The 14,487-nt window shown below is 33.9% G+C and overlaps 1 long non-coding RNA gene across 1 annotated transcript; it reads left to right on the forward strand.

Annotated features, from left to right (window-relative positions):
* The first annotated feature begins 7,870 nt into the window (after positions 1 to 7,870).
* On the forward strand, positions 7,871 to 14,256 carry LOC141845806 (uncharacterized). Its single transcript, XR_012603288.1, has 5 exons — positions 7,871 to 8,021; positions 8,144 to 8,331; positions 13,231 to 13,368; positions 13,816 to 13,901; positions 14,003 to 14,256. It is a non-coding gene; the product is annotated as an uncharacterized LOC141845806 (long non-coding RNA).
* Positions 14,257 to 14,487: the final 231 nt, after the last annotated feature.

A 14,487-nucleotide genomic window follows, 5' to 3' on the forward strand; every position in this document is an offset into this window, starting at 1 on the left:
ACAATTAAACTAGTGGAGAGCTTCTGTTTAAGGAAGCCAATGGTTTTGGGATAGGTATCAAAATCCCTCAAAATACAATCTGTAGAAGAAATTTTCACTAAAACATCAAAAATACAAGAAGAAACATGATCATTGGGCCTCTAAAAAATTAGTTAGTTCGGTATACATTGTTAATTCCTATCTGGCCCGAAACTATAGAGCACCCTCTCTTAGGCTTACCAACCTATCCAGAGCTCCATCATTAGACTCTGTGGGAGAATACAACTTAGAAAATATGATGGAAGGATGACGAAAGCGAGAGGAAGCAGTACTTAGTGGGCAACCAAATTTCACCTTAGACAGTCAAAACTACTATTAAAAAAGCGAACATGACTCAGACCCAACTTTATCTAGATAAGACTCTATTACTCTTAGCGAACGAATAATTACTACCACCTTTACTTTCCCTTGAAGGAATATGGCTCTATAAATCCCCCTCAAGGAGAAGAAGCAAAGACACCCCATCAAGCGAACATGACTCAAGTCCAATTTTATTCAGATAAGACTCTACTACTCTCAGTGGACGAATCATTACTACCACCTTTACTTTCCCTTAAAGGAATCTGGCATTATAAACCCCCCTCAAGGAGAAGAAGCAAAGACTTGGATCATCTGTAGAATGAGTGTGTGAGTGTGCAAGTGTGAAGTGTGAAGTGTCCTCAAGTATCTGTAAGTTTGCAAGTTTATTATTTCCTAGTTTAATTCCTTTGCAAGTTTATAATTTTCTAATGTAATTTCCTAATTTAATCTTTGTACTTAGTTACATACTTTGTGTAAATTGTTAATAAAATAAGTATATTTTTACATTATGATCGAGTAAAACTTTCTTTCTAAACTAAGTGTAAAATATTATGGAATCACTTGGGATATTACAAGATATAAGTCCCTATTTATATATGAATATAGGGACCTATTCTAGGAAAAATTATTCTATAAAAAAAACGAATTAAAAGAATATTTATCCCTAAATATTCTAACCTACTTCTATCCCTCAGATCTTTTGTCTGGAAGTGAGAATATAAATCATATATTCCCAGCTTGTTACAGAATGGTCAGCTTCACTCCGAATCATGCCAAATTGTTGGATTACAGTACTAAATCTACCAAACCATGCTCTGGGAGACTGTTTGAGGCCATATAAAGATTTCCGCATCGACATACCTAGAAGACTCTGAGCGGAGGTTGCTCCCTGCAGGTTTCGGATAAAAGGTGCTGCTGCTGACATCTTGGTGTCCTGCTGTTGTTGAGTTGCATGGAGACTTCCCTGATGGTAGAGGAACGAGATCCCAAGTCCCACTGCTCTGCAAGGCACACATTTCCGAGCATAGCTTGTTTCCATCCTGGATGGGCAAAGGCATCACCTGCAGTCTTCGGGAGAGAAACAGACGACAAGGAGGAAAGACAAGCAAAATAGGAAAGACAGCAACGATGTTGCTACTGTTGGTCCGTTGGAAAAAAAAATCGCAGCAAGGATGTTGCTGCTACTTGTAGCTGGAATAGGCCCAAAAAATGGAATCGCGACTGCCGGCGGCATGGTGACAAAGGGTAAATAACCAGAAGTAGAGAGAGAAGGAACAGTACTTGATGAGTCTCTTGGCAACAGGGGAACAGGCCGGATCCTTCAAGATGCACTGATCAATCTTCTTTCCATCAGGTGGAAACTCCAGAACTGCGTTTCTGTGCTGCTGTTCCAGAATCAACAGTAGGGACGCAAAAGATGATTCGGAGTGATTCGGGAAAGAAAGAAAGAAAAAGAAGAAAGGGATGGGCGACGGCTAGGGTTTGGCGGATAAACCTAACCCTAATTCGGGAAAGAAAGAAAGAAAAGAAAGAAAAAGAAGAAAGGGATGGGCGACGGCTAGGGTTTGGCGGATAAACCTAACCCTAACCTCGCTCTGATACCATGTAAAATATTATGGAATCACTTGGGATATTACAAGATATAAGTCCCTATTTATATATGAATATAGGGACCTATTCTAGGAAAAATTATTCTATAAAAAAAACGAATTAAAAGAATATTTATCCCTAAATATTCTAACACTAAGAAAGAAAAGCTCTAACATTCTCCTTTTGTGTATCTAGCCTTAGTTTTTATCTAAGTAATCTCTCAAAGATGAGCAGTAACTATCAAGAACTAGAAATCCTTGGTCTAGTAAGATTTGTGCATGCTAAGTAAGGCAAAAGGTACCGTCTCTATAAGACTTAAGATAGCCGGGGCATAGTATCAAAATTGATTTTTCACAAGTGAGATTCACTGAAAGATAAATAAGAAAGAACTAGGCTTCTCTTTGCTTTCTTAACTTATATCTTTTTAAAACCCAACCAACCTATCATTGGCTAGCTGTATGCAAAAATTTTCAGACTTGAAAAAAAAACCTAGCATCGCGCTAAAAACAATGGATTACAGACAAGGACACCCACCTAGGACTAACATAGCTCCATATACAAATAATAATCCTCTACTTAGAACCATAGGAAGAAGAAGACCACTGGAAATTATATTCTTTGGAAGAAATTTTGTACTTCTAAATATAATTGAATGTGACCTTCAATTATATGATACTTGATATAGAAACTGGAAAAGTCATGATGAGTGTATAAGTCATCTATTGTTTAGATGCTTTTATGCTTTTTTATTTGTAACAAATAAGAAATTACCATCTAGACAGACTACGAAGCTATTGTAAAATATAGCCAACAAATAAAAAAACTTAGGAAGAGTTTAAGTACTAAATGATGGATAAAATTCGCAGACACAATAATCAATAAGAGATTAAAAATCCATTAGGAACATATAAAAGGAATAAATAACTCCTTAGAAGATATTTTATCTCAACTTTTACATTAACTTCAGTTTGTAAATTACAGATGGATAGACAATAGAAAGTCAAAACATTTGTTATGAAAACTTTAAAGTTCGGAAATCAAGAACTTCAACAGTTTACACGACATGAAAATTAGTTTCATTGTGAAGTAATGTCAAGACTTGATACATCACAAACTCGTCTTATAGACAACACTGGAACATCTCTACAATCCCTGAGAGTCCTAATTACAAGATTGCAGTAATCAATGCAATCTCAATTACTTTCTATAGAAAATAAAAAATAGGAGATTCTCTATTTTGGTACTATGTCTCGGCTATCTTCAGATCTTATAACAGTGGCTTGCCTTTTGTCTTGCTTAGCCCTCACATGTTTTATTATACTAAGGATTTTTATTTTTTGATAGTTACTATTCATTTCTAATAGATTACTTAGATAAAGACTTAGGGTAGATACATACAAAAGAGAAGGTCAGAGCCTTCTTTCTTAGCCTATAGAAAGAGGGTTTTACTCGATCAAAACTTAAAAATATACTTGTTTTATTAACAGTTTACATAAAGTACATAACTAAGTACAAAACTTAAACTAGAAAATTACATTAGGAAATTACAAACTTGTAAAGGAAATTAAACTAGGAAATTACAAACTTGCAAACTTACAGACACTTAAGCACACTTCACATTTGCACAATCACACTTACTCACTTGTTCTGCAGATGGGATGCATTTGCATCTCCTTGATGGGGTTTTATAGCTCTAGATTCCTTCAAGGGGAAGTAAAGGTGGTAGTAATAATTCGTCCATTGAGAGTGGTGGAGTCTTATCTGGATAAACTTGGGCCTGAGTTATGTTTTCTTTTTTTAGTAGTGGAGTCTGACTATCCACTAAGTAGAAGTGAAATTTGACTATCCACTAAGTTGTGCTTCCTCTCGTAAGCGCTTTCGTTATCCTTCCATTATATTTTCTAAGTTGTGTTCTCCCACAGAGTCTAGTGATGGAGCTCTGGATGGGCTGGTAAGCCTGGGAGAGGGTGTTCTATAGTTTGGGCCAGATAGGAATTAGCAATGTGTACCGAACTGACTAATTTTTAGAGGCCCAATGATCATATTTCTTCTTGTATTTTTGATATAAGGCTTCATGTTGGGTTGTGAACTGAAAAGGAAAAAATTATATTCTCATATCTTTGGGCCAATAGATTTTTTCAGTGAAAGTTTCTCCTGCCAAATTGTATTTTGAGGGATCTCTCCGCTAGTTTAATTGTTCTGCCAAAGGTGTTATTGTGATCCAGACTATCTTAGTCTGAAGATAGTCTTCAAGTTCTAGCTGAAATCCATTGATTTTATGAATATTCATTCTGATTAAATGTTTAGCTGGTTCATTGTTCATGTTCCATTCAAGAGTACTGTTGAATGTCAAGATGACAAAAGTTTTTCCTTCTAAAGCCCACCTTAGTATATTACCGAGCTTGTGTGGGAATGCTTGAGTAGAATCTAAGTCATGTATCCAAAGTTTGTGTAGTAACTCATAATCCATCAACGTGAATGGAGTAACTAGTCTACAGCGAAAATTACGTGGAACAAACTTCTCATTATCAATATTAGCCCTACGTATGGAATAAGATAACAGGCAAGAGCATCCAAAATTTGTTGAGTTCATACAGTGTTTGAGAAACGGTTGGAATTTTAACTCAAAGCTAAATTCTGCTTCATATGTGACTATAAGCCCTTCTGTAGGAGTTTGGTGTAAAAGTTTAAGTAATTCACATAAGTCCTCGAATTGTTGAAAAGTTGAAACTTTAGCTATGTTCCTCATATAGTTGAACATATCTCTTGGTAGACTATTGGGTCTCTCCAAAAGAATTTTTTTAGATTGTAATATTTCTAGTGTAAAGGATGTCTTTTGTTTAGAAGTTTCAGAAGTTATTACCACCTTGTTCTTTTGTAGATCCTTCAAAGCTTTCTAATTGGCTGGTTTGTGAAATATGCTTAGTGTTCTTTTGTCTTTTTCTTCTGATTGGGAATTAGTAGTTGCTTGTAAATAAGTTTCTTGTAAATAAGTTTTTGACGACTGGATTGTTTTAAGTAAAGTACTAATAAAAAAATTAGGGCACACTCTAGCTCTGACAAAAGAAAAAACTTCATCTATCGAATAATACCCTCTATAAGAAGGATTTTCACAATCTTGTATGGTTGTTTTTACCTTGGACTAGGCTTCATATACTCCAGTTTATGAACCGGTGAATACAACAAGTAAACATGGAAATGCTTCTAAAAATATCATCCATTTTTCTCTGAAAGATTTGAAGTGCTACCTTAAGTCCAAAAGACATAACTAGCCATTCAAAGTATCTTTTGGGACAAGAGAATGTTGTTCATTCTATGAATTCTAGATGCATTTTAATTTGTCAGAATTTAGATTTCATGCCAATTTAGAATACCATGTAGAATTTGTATTTTATTGAGCAACTGATCTTTGTCGGGTATGTTATATTTATCTTCCTGACAATTATCATTGAGACATTTATAATTGAAAATCATTTTAGATTGTCCTCTTTTTTGTTATGCCCTCTTATTTACAATGAAAGGACTTCTATGTTTAGATTTTTGGATTGCTCCTAATGTTATTAATTGTTTGATGTGCATAACACATTCCTCGGCTTCCCAATTTGTGTATTTTAGATTTTGTGCTTTGATTGTGAGATCAGGATTTATGATGGCTAATTTACAATATTGAGGGAATATAAAATCAAAATTTAGAGTTAGATCATCCAATTGCTCCACTTAGTCTTTTAAGTCTTGTTGTAGAGAAAAGTTAGTAACACCATATTTTTCTACTATCCCATAAGGGGTACAATAAAAGAGTTTACTAAAGTATAATCAGAAGAAGTATCTTCTAAGTCATTGAGGGATAGAGTTTTGAAAAACCTTTTCAGAAAGGGTGGGGCTAATTTAAAGCCATATTGGCATGAGCGAAAATTCTACTGTTACTGAGTATTTAAACCTTGGTTCGACTAAATCTAATTATTCATTTATTTATTCACAAGGAATACTTTGATATTTTTTGAAGTCAAATTTCTTTGTGTATATGCAAGAAAATTCTTATGATTTTGAAAGCAAACATTACCATAAAATAAATTGTATTTGTTTTTTTTTTGTTGGAATCACGTTTAGTTTTTATTGTTATTTCTATTATTATTTTTTAACTTGACTTTTCTGCCTTGTTTATTGGAATTTGATGATATTTAGTTACTTGAATTACTTATGTTGATGCTAATTTTTATGTGGCATATATCTCATTGTGAAACAATTTTCATCCTGTGGGTAATAAATTGCATTTTTATTGGAATCAATACGCTTTCAGTGGCTTTCAAGAGTAATATTATGAAAATATCACATTTTTGTATAAGGTGTGACATCCTACTTCTTAAGACTTCCTTTGTTTCTTTTTGATTAAAATTCAAACTTCTAAAATGTCTCTTCTCTTCGTTAATTTGTACTTCCTTTCATGTGAATCTTTCTCTTTCTCTTTCTCTCTGCCACTTTGCACCCTCTTTGGATCCACTTTTGTGGTTCATCCTTGTCATCACTTGGTTGCATTTCTGTTGCCAAGGTCTACCAAGTACCAACCCCATGAATCATTATATCTGTTGGTATCATTTTGTCCATCAACTGGTATTCTCATTTAGCAGAAATTCTAAATCCTTCTGGATGCATACATTTAAAAATTTTACAATGAGTTCTGCTGGGAATGAAGTGACGGCCTTTTGCAAATATGTTCAATTAGGATGATCATGATAATGTGGAAAGAGTTTTTGAATTCCAGCCGTAATTCTGCTTCTATCATCTTTATCTACTAAACAACAATAAATGCCATTACAGCCTTAACTTCTCTTTTGGGGTTTTGACATTGGAGGTGGAGATTTACGCAACAAAGAGGAGAGAGTAGATCTAGAGAAACTAGGAAACAGAGATATGCATATACCAGTTAATACCTTTTATTCTCTTTGTGAAATTCCATTAGATGTATGTGGCTATTATGCTTGAACTGTTAATAACAGTTACCGACCTTCAATTGCATTTTGTTGAAGTGAGTTATGAATTATCATGTAAAAATTCATTATCATCTGACATCTCTAATGGGAAACAATTCCATTATTTTAGCGTTGGAATTGACTGTGCTATATTTGTGAACTCGATTATTGAACAACAATTTTAGATAAATAGCTGAATATCTTTTCTGTGATTTTAGAATTGTTTACTGTATTTTGCATTTAGAATATATAGTTTTTTTTCACTTCACTCTGTTTATATAGTGAGGTCAAATTCAACCAACTTAATTCAACAAGTCTTTTTTATTTTATTTTATTTTATTTTATTTTCAACTTGTTAGAGCAAATCATGGTTATCAAAATTGTATGATTTGCAATTTTAGTCATATTATCCAATTCGATTCACAACCAAAACAGTTCAAACTAGATGGGCGAGAATCAACCTTGTTCAAGATATGGAATTGTCAATTCCTAAATTTTGTATTAATCAGTGTTAATTGGGTAAAAAAAGTAAAAATTTGATTTGCTCAAAATTTATAATCTCGAGTTTTGCTAGTTGAGACCAGCAAAATATTTTGGTTTGCCTACGGATCAACATGGGAGATCCTGGATACGGGCAACGAGTGGTTGTGACTTTGTTATTGGCATCTTCTATGAGACTCAACACGTTGGTTTGACTGACTTTGTGGCTTTTACTCCTTTGTTCTGAAACCCTAGCTTCATCAAACTTCAGCGCTAACTCCAATATGGTTTGTACCATGTTTCCTTGATCTACATATAGAGGCTTTATATAAAGGGTTATCCAATATGGTTTGTTCTTTCAACTTAATGCAATTTGTAGCTGAACTTTTAGCTGTTTCATCTGTTAATTTTCTTGGATGCATATGTTGATTTGTTATAATCGTATTGGTAATAACCATGTTTGATTTTTCTCTCATTGACATTTGTAGGTTATCACCTAAGGGTTGTCTGCTGTTTAGTCCTTCCAGCTATTCAGCTGGTCGTGGGCATTAGCCATCCATCTTGGATATCTCTACCCTTCTTTATCTGTAGCTGTATTGGTCTTGCTGATTGGTCTCGAACTAGCAACTTTCTTGGCCTCTTTCGGTAAGCATTTCAAAAGTTGCCTATTTCACTTTATCATGTTGTTTGAACAATTTTTAACTGGGTTATAGTATCTTCTGACCTTTTTTTTTTTCTGACCTTTTTCCTAATTATGATCTTTCTAGGTGGTGGAGACCTCTCTTGATATATGCTTGCTTCAGTTTTCTTCTCATTTACACCTACCAGCTTCCTGTGAATTTTCCTAACATGGTTCCTCATGTTCACTGATTTTGTTGGCCTGTACAAAATAACAGAAAGATCAGATTTCCCCGAACTCTGTTCTGGGGCATCTCTTCTTTTATTTTACTTCATGGTACGCATTTGCTACCTGCCATCTTTTTTAATTTTTTAAAAATTATTCATCAGCAAGAAAGGCTTAACTGAAATCAAATTTGATGACTTATTTTACTCCATGGTATGCATTTGCTACCTGCCATCTTTTTTAGTTTTTTTAGAATTATTCATCAGCAAGAAAGGCTTAATTGAATTCAAATTTGATGACTTAACTGCATACATCAGCAAGAAAGGTTTCAACTGGGTTTCAAGAGCAATCAGCATGTCAATTGCTGAAGCATACTGCTTGGGTTTGAAATCGTAACATAAAATAGCAACTGGACATGACTTATGGATTTTTCTCTTTTAGTTTGTACTTTTCTAGAAGCATGTAGGATAACTTTTTGGTATCGCCCATTATATAATATTGACCTGTAAAATTTTCAATTGTTTTGATTTTCTTCTCTTTGAAGTCATGGTTTATGCTTTTGAATACCAACAAAAAAAAAAAAAAAGACACAAAACTCCTATCAATATGGAATCCCAAGGACGGATTGGACTATATAATCTATTGTATGCAATCTTATCCTGCAATGCAAGATACTGTTTTTGCGACTCGGAGCTCGTGACTACAAAATCATGCGGCATAACTTAACCGACACTCTTGAATACCAACAATTGAAAAAAATAAATTCATATAATACCCACATTGGTAAAAGTGGTGCATTAGGATCTCCCTTTTTTACCTTATACCAACTTAATTTGCAATATTTAATGTACTGATTAGTACTTGCACATGTACTCTGTCATTGTTTTATACCTTAGTATACTTCTAATAAATTTTGTACCTCAGCACGAAGTACCAACTTAATTTACAATATTCGATGTATTAATTAGCACATGCACATGTGCACTCTCAGCATTTTAATCCTAGGTATACTCATGATAATAAAATTTCACATTGCTATGTTAAGGAAGAAGAGAATTTTAAAAAGCATGAGCTTATAAGTTGCTTGCCTACGTGGTTTCAACCTCTCTCCACCTCACTTAGTGGATAAATGATTTTCAATAATCAATTGATTTTAAAATCCATTTTAACAAGTTGCTTAAGTGGCCCAAATAGGGTCCGGTGCTGTGTAGAGACAAGGTTGAGTGATTCCCATGCAACGAGGGTTCGAATCTTACGTTGGGCATTTTCGAATGTCCGTGGAGTTCAAACCACTGGTGATGCTTCCATGTCAAGACCCACCTATGCTTTTTGAATTTATCTGATGGCATATCTGTGGGGTCGGACCGTCCACCTCCATGATTAGTCGGATCACAAGTAGGGTTGAACAATTGGTTTAAAATCGAACCAATTTAATCAAAATTGAACAAATCGAATTTTTTTTAAACTAATCGAACCGACCGAATTTTCTAATAAAAATTAAATAAACCAAACTAATAAAATATCGGTTAATTTGGTTTTCGATCGAATTAACTGAATTTTTCAACAATAATGGTATCATGGGAGATCATGCAAAATCACAAGTTGGATACTATTCCTCATCCAAATCCTTAACAATTGTGATGGTTACAAAAGGAGAATGAAATCTTGATAATAAAATGATGCTTGGTCCTTTTTCTATCGGCAAGAATTATAAAGATAAAGTTTTGTGTGATGTTACTCTTATGGATGTTTGTCATATATTGTTGGGAAGTCCTTGGGATAGGATGGTGTCAAATGATGACTCCATTTTAACCTTTTAAAACCAATCCACCAAAGAAGGAAGTTAGTGCTCTTATGTCTTCTTCTAAGATCCTTTAATTCTTGATTTTGTTGAGCTACACTTTGTGTAAGTTGTTTCAAAGTCTGAGTGGCTAGGTTTTGATAGGTTTCTATTGTTTTTCCTAGATCTATCAGTAAGTCTGTTATAGTGTTTAAATGGGAAAGAGCCAGAATGAAGGCAATGAGTGGATGTTCTTGTTCTGATATAATAATGATGTTTATAAAAATCTACGGTAGTAACAGTTCTAGTTAGATATAGAGCTAAGCCTAAATAGACTAAGCTATATTCTGGAATAGCAATTGGAACTGAAGTCATCTATTTTCATAGTTCTAAGTCTTTTAGGCTCTGATACTAATATTTTTTGGAGTTTTTGATTTTTGAAATATTTTGTGTTTTTGTGGAGATAATATAGGTTTTTGATCTGGGGTTGAAAAGGCCAAGAGTTTGGGGTGCTTTCTCTGAGGGTTAGCTTCTTCTCCTACTGAGCTTCACCTATATAGAACCAGATTCTTTCTACTATGCTCCAGTTTTCTTCAGGTCTTATAACAGCTTCTGCAGTAGCCTTACTTAGCCAACACATGTTTTATCAATAAAAATTATTTGTTCCTTGAAGTTACTATTCATCTGACTACTTAAATAAGGACAGAAGGACGAAAAGAAAAACTAAAAGAAAGCAGAGCCCTCTCCCTTGACTTAGAAAAGGATTTAAGCTGCCATAATTAAAATAAAACCCACTTAGAATTAGTAAAAGGAAATTATTGGAAAATGACTACTTATAGATACTTGAGCAAACTTGAACACACTCTTAGCACACTTGACTCACAAGCTTATACAATCACTCACACTTGTAAGAGGAGATCATATAGGATGACCTTACTTCTTCTTGAGAGGGGGTATATATAGATGGCGTGAAGATCTTCTTTACTTAAGGAGGAAGTTTTCTGAGTCTGTGTGTCCACTGAGAAAGTTAGTGGAGTCTTGTCTAGAAAAAGATAGTGGAATCGGAGTCATTCATTCTTATCTTTACTCGTAGTGGAGCACTGAAGTAAAGTAGTGCGTCATGACGTAAGTGCTTATGTCATCCTTCCATCATATTATCCAGATTTATTCTACAACAGAGTCTAATGAAGGGGTTCTGGATGGGCTGATAGGCCTGAGAGAGGGTTCTCTCTAGTTTCAGGTCAAGTAAGCATTAGCTATGTGGACAGAGCTAGCTAATCTTTTGGAGGTCCAATGATCATGTTTTTTTTGTATTTTTGACATAGGGCTTCATGTTGAGTTGTGTCCTAAATGAGAAAAAAATTGACTCCCATATCTCTTGGCTAATAAATTATTTTCGGTGAAAGTTTCTCCTACTAGACTATATTATGAGGGATCTTGATGTCTGTATCAAAATCATTGGCTTCCTTAAACAGAAGCTCTCCACTAGTTTAATTATTCTGCTAAGTTTGATCTTGCTATCCAATCTTTATCTGGATCAGAAGCAGTCTTTGAGTTTCAGCTGAAGTCCATTCACTTTATGAATATCCATTCGGATTAAGTGTTTTGTTGGTTAAATCTTCATATCAATCCATTCGGGAGGAGAACTGTCAAATATACAAATGACGAAGGTTTCTCCTTCTAATGCATGTCTTAGTATGATGCTAAATTTGTGTAGAAACACTTGAGTAGAGTATAGTTCATATATTCAAAGTTTATGTAATAATCCATAATCCATAAAAGTGAAGGGAGTATTAATCTTGCCTTGAAGTTGCATGAAACAAACTTCTTATAATCAATATTGGTCCTTCGTATGAAATAGGATAATAGGCAAGTACACTCAAAATTTGCTGAGTCTGTATAATGTTTTGAAAGGTTTTGGCATTTTAACTTGAAGCTAAATTTTGTTTTGTAGGTAATTGTAATGTCTTTTAGATGTAAAATTTTGAGTACTCACTCCCTGCATTCTGGCTCTTCACATTTAGATACAATAGGTTTAGGAAAAACTTTAGAAACCTATCAAAACCAAGTCAATCTTATTGTAAAACAACTTGCACAAATTGTATTCCAACAAAATCAAGAATTAAAGGATCTTAGATGAAATATTGATTTCCTCAAAATTCTTTAACTGAAAGATTTAGCCAACTTAATCTAATTAGTATTCCTAAGAAAAAGGACATACTAACACTAGCCAAACCTTAATTCAAGTCAACGAACGATTAAACAAAAATAAACCTAGTTGGAAAATGACTTAAAAACTTTACATACAATACTAGAAGAAATCAAATATAAATGAACAAAATCCAATTTGAAAATACATATTATGAGAAAGCCTTGAATTATACACAATAATACTCAAAGACAAAGGACGACGGATATTACATGGTAGACTTAACCGGAAAAGGAGATCAAATATTAACTCAACAGAACAACATTATTATAGCATTATTAACATCACTTCACCACAAAATAACTCTATTAGAAAATAATTTACTATGCCTTGAGACACAAATTCAAAAGACAAACTAAACAACTGAGTAGAGAAATTGTATCGGAAATTTAACCAAGGACTTAAGTAAATTATCTACAGAAAATATAATCCTTAAAAACACGCTAAAACATATTCCTTCCTTCCTTATACCTCACTTTCAAAATGAGTCTTACAAGAACCACCTAAACAGAAAGCTTTACAAGACTCTGTAGAACTTTAAGGGACAACAAAATAATACAACTTCATGACTAGATACCATCCTAGCTAGAAGAAACAATAGTTGATCCAAATCTTTAATGAATTCATGTAATCTTCCATTACTTATGCATGAAATCTAGATTCACTTGTGTAAATACACTGTAGACAACTCACTTGTACTAACCTAAATTTTTTGAAGTTGATCTCAGATTTAACTTCTGATTTCAACTACAAAATCACTGATTCATAGACTTACATTTCATTAATCCGTAGTCTTACATTTCATTAGTCATGACTTAGTGTCGAACATAATGGTTAGTAATTATTGTAGAGAGCAAGCTGAGTAACGTTGTGAATGAACCAACTGTTCAATATGAAGAAAAAGATTGGAAAATAAACAAACATGAACATAAAGTCTGACAAGATAAATCAACTTTATTAGTATATTTCTTTCATTTTCTCTTTATTATATCATAAAAGTAATTCACATCTTTGGGTGCAGACTGATAGCAATATGCGAGAGCATATACGCTGCTTGAGCAGAAGGCGAATTAGAAGTGGAGGAGGTCCTTTATTGGACCCTAGTAAAGATCTATAGATCTCCACATATGCTTTTCGAGTACACCAAGTCAGATTGAAAGTAAGCATCCATGTCAACAAAGAATGATCATTACATCACTCGGGCATCAGAATCAGATGTTGGTTTATTTCATTTGGCATCAAAATTTACTTCAGAAGTTTTGAATTTAGCTCTTCTTAGTTTTATTCAATTTCTTATTTACTTGTTTGCAGATTAGTTTGTTTAAAATAGATAGCTATGGGTTGCCATTTACGGCAATGTTCAATGCTATGATGGCCTCACTAATCTTAGGTGTACAATCTGTGAACAGATGCTGTTTGTAGAGATTAGTTCTCCTTGCATGTGTACCACTTGGTCTCATACCTTGTGTGAGTTTGCAATGCAAGTCTTTTTCTTTCTTTTCTTGGAACTCACATTCTAAAGTGCACATTCAAGGATATATATAATGGCATGGTGATATTTATTTTACTTTCACTCGTGTGACTGATTTTCCTTGTATTTTAGCAGATTTTCAAAATTCAGAATTGAACAGCTCCAAGGTCATTTCTTTTACCAATTGTTGAGCAAAACTATCTTTGAAGCATAAAGACCCTGTGAGTTGGTCACTGTATTTTTTATTTTGTTCCATGACTTAAAAGCTTCTACTTATCTCACACAAAACATATTAGTCTTGATATCGATCTCGTATTTGCAGGTGCAGCTCAGATGAACATATTAATCAACTATGGATTATGGAAAGGTGTGACAGACAAGAGAAGTAAAAGAAAGGAATATGAGAAAAATGGAGTCAAGAAAACCACACAAAAGATCAACCTATGCCCACATATGTTTTGTCGAGAAAATGAAACTACAATTAGTTCTATTTGTGTTCAGCAACGAGGCGCAGCGATGCAGCTTTAAGATGAAGGGGCTGAGGCTTCTCAAGAAAGAAAGTGCTTGAAAATCATCTCTCACTGTGTGGTCCTCTTTAATATGATTGAATCATCGCGTTAGTGTTAACACGATGAGGAAAGCGAGATTTAACCATCCATATGGACAACGAAATATGAATCGATATTTCAACAATTTTGATGGCGCACTTAAAATTATAGAATTCTCAAAAGACACTTAATTTTCATAATTTTCAAAAGGCGTATTTGTTTCTCATTTTACTCCTATCATTATGGTGTTGCATTCAAA

This window comes from Curcuma longa, chromosome 15 (assembly GCF_044706935.1).
Source record: "Curcuma longa cultivar G26 ecotype Majalengka, Jawa Barat chromosome 15, ITB_CL_G26_1.1, whole genome shotgun sequence".
In the NCBI taxonomy this organism is placed as follows: domain Eukaryota; kingdom Viridiplantae; phylum Streptophyta; class Magnoliopsida; order Zingiberales; family Zingiberaceae; genus Curcuma; species Curcuma longa.